Source organism: Rhagoletis pomonella, unplaced genomic scaffold (genome assembly GCF_013731165.1).
Source record: "Rhagoletis pomonella isolate Grant_MI unplaced genomic scaffold, Rhpom_1.0 Rhpom_scaffold_00002, whole genome shotgun sequence".
NCBI classification, from domain to species: Eukaryota; Metazoa; Arthropoda; class Insecta; order Diptera; family Tephritidae; genus Rhagoletis; species Rhagoletis pomonella.
The window spans coordinates 61,027,316-61,030,212 of NW_023458556.1; positions in this window are offsets into that span (position 1 = coordinate 61,027,316).

Below are 2,897 nucleotides of genomic sequence, written 5' to 3' on the forward strand. Positions count from 1 at the left end.
TCTGCACCAGTTCCAGCTCCAGTGTACTCTGCTCCTGCTCCTGCTCCAGTTTACTCGGCACCAGCTCCTGCTCTGGTTTACTCTGCACCAGCTCCTGCTTCCGTGCACTCTGCTTCAGCTTCTGTTCCAGTGTACTCTCATCCTGTTCCTGACCCAGTTCACTCTGCTCCAGCTCCAGTTCCCGTGAACTCTGCTCCAGCCCCAGCCCCATTACATTCTGAGCCAGGACCAGCTCCAGTTTACACTGGCCCAGCTCCAGCTCTAGCAAACTCTGAGACAGCACCTGCTCCAGTTTACTCTGCGCCAGCCCTAGCTCCAGTGTACTCTTCACCAGCAGTTTCTTCAGGCGTCAGTGACGGCGGTTACTCTTACTCTAGCGGTGGTTCATCTGGTTTCTCTGGTGGTAATGCAGTTGGTCACTCTGGCGGTGGTTCTTACTCAAGTGGTGGCTCTTCTGAATACTTTGCCCCAGTTTCAGCACCGGTGTACTCAGCTCCAGCCCCAGCTCCAATTTACTCTGCACCAGCGGTTTCTTACTCTAGCGGTGGCTCTTCTGGGCTCTCTTCTTCCAGCTATTCATCGGGTGGTTCCCCGTCTTTCTCGTCAGGTGGTTCATCGTACTCTGGTGGTGATGTTGGTACCCAGTATGCATCTAACGGTGGTTACGTCTACAGAAAGAAGTAAATCGCATGGAACTTGGTAAATGAAAGCTTTTTTGTACTTTAGAATACCTTAGCAATAACTGGTTTTACGGTTGAATTGCTTTAGGAACTTAGCTTTTTTACACTGTATCGTTTAATAATATATTTTTGTTATAAAAAAATTTGAATTCGAAATGTTTTATTACACCGATCTACAGTAAATTTTACAAACGAAAAAATCAATATATTCACAAAACTTGGGCCAAACTGAGTTTTTAGTTTTTCTCTCTGGCGTCAGGATTTTTTTTAAAAGGACTTTGAAATTTCTAGAATATATTGAATAAAAAAATTATTCAAAAGATTCGGTGCATTGTAAAGTAACAATATGGGTATCAGTTAAAAGGAAAAATTGCGTAGAATCGAGAAAATGCTTTAAAATTTTATCATTGAATATCCTTGGAAATTTCCAAAAATGTGTTTTATTATTACCAGGCCCAGGACCAGGGAACGGATTTTTAGGCCCTAAAAATCTATAAAACAGGCAAACTAAAATAACGAAATAAGCCAGAAAAGGCAAAATAAAATAGCGAAATAGAACAGCGAATAGAAAAGGCACTGGAATTCGCAAAAAAAGGAATAAAATGCAAAAACCGCAAAAGAATCAAAAATTTAATTTTAGAAATGTTTGTAGTTTGAGTCTTTGACTATTTTCTCCTTTTGAGTTCTATACTCAAAACTTTAATCTCTATAGTTGTAGTAACTAGAAAATCCGTACCGTGCCACACTCACCCACGTGTACGTATGCCGTGTCTGTTTGACCTAGCAACATATCAACTTTACTGTTGATAGAGAGAGAGAGAAGTACGCGTAACCGTCGCTCACGTAAGTTTGATCGTGTCAGCTGACACGTTAACGTACGTTTACGTCAGTGAGCGCTCTAAGATATCTCTTCTTATACTTTAACACTCTTTTATATCGGTACACAAGTAAAAGCGTTACGAAGAAATGCAATTTTGGCCATTTTTATATACATAAGTATTGAGTTAAAATTTATGTAATGTCGAACATTGTAAAAAATCTTTTCGTGATCCAGTCTAATGTGCCTTTTTATAAAAAGTTTTGTTTTATTCAACTAGTTGAGCCAACAATTTTAGCTCTTTTAAATTTTCGCAGATCGCTTGGAGTTAAATCCAATGCGTAACTTTAAATTTATGCAAACCCATTCATTTGTTTTGCTTTAATATGTATGTAAATTAGATGCGAAATATTTTTTAAGATTAGCGAAGAAGAAAAGATGCCAATGAAAGAAGATTGTCCATAAAATTGAAATTGATTAAAAATCGCACTTAACGGCTTTTATTCATTGGGTTTAATGTTGCTTCTTCCTTACTTCCCGCTGTCTAGCAAAAGTCAAAGAATTTTTTATTAATTATAACCCAGCAGGAAAAGGTTCAGAACTGCTCTAATATTCTATGCCCCAATTTTCCTGTAGTAAGTAGTACAATTCGCCAGACTCGATAACGAGAACTTTCTATAAAAACCTTCAAGTGTGGCCATGAATGCTAACTAGAATGCAGGACAACGCGGTGCCGAGAATTCAGTCCCGAATTAGAAAGCTATTTTCTTGTTCTTCTCTGGCACTAAATATAACCATTTCTCGATTTGGACCGAGATCAAAAAAACTTGTCTTCTTTGATTGTTTGCGCCAATTGTTCATTCCGTATGCAGACACGTGCTTCTGCACTTGGTCCTTCCATTTTGTTTGCGTATGCCCTTGCTTTCATTGCCCATCCTTGGGTGCGGAGTCGAAGAATATTTTAACTACGTACAACATGTCTACGCCAGCGCAATCGGTGTATTTTTATGCGCTTAACTCCATGTTGTTAAAAAAAAAGTTCGTACAGAGTCATTCCATCTTCTTCGGTACCCGTTGCCCACGCGAGCAGAGCCGTAGATCTTGCGTAGAATAGTTCGTAAGCACCCAAAGTCTTTGCATCCCTGTACGATATCGTTCATGTTTCTGCGCCATATAAAAGGACAGTCATGACGAGTGACATGCAGAGCGTGATTTTTGTTTGCCGAGAGAGGGCTGAGCTTTTAAATTTTCTGCCGAGCCCAAAGTAGCACCTGTTGGCAACAGTTATTCTTCGCTTTATATCCACGCTGGCGTCGTTGGAGGTGTTTATGCTGGATCCTAGGTAGAGAAAGTCCTTTCTTACTTCAAAGTCATAGCTGCCAACAGTGACAGAAAATACT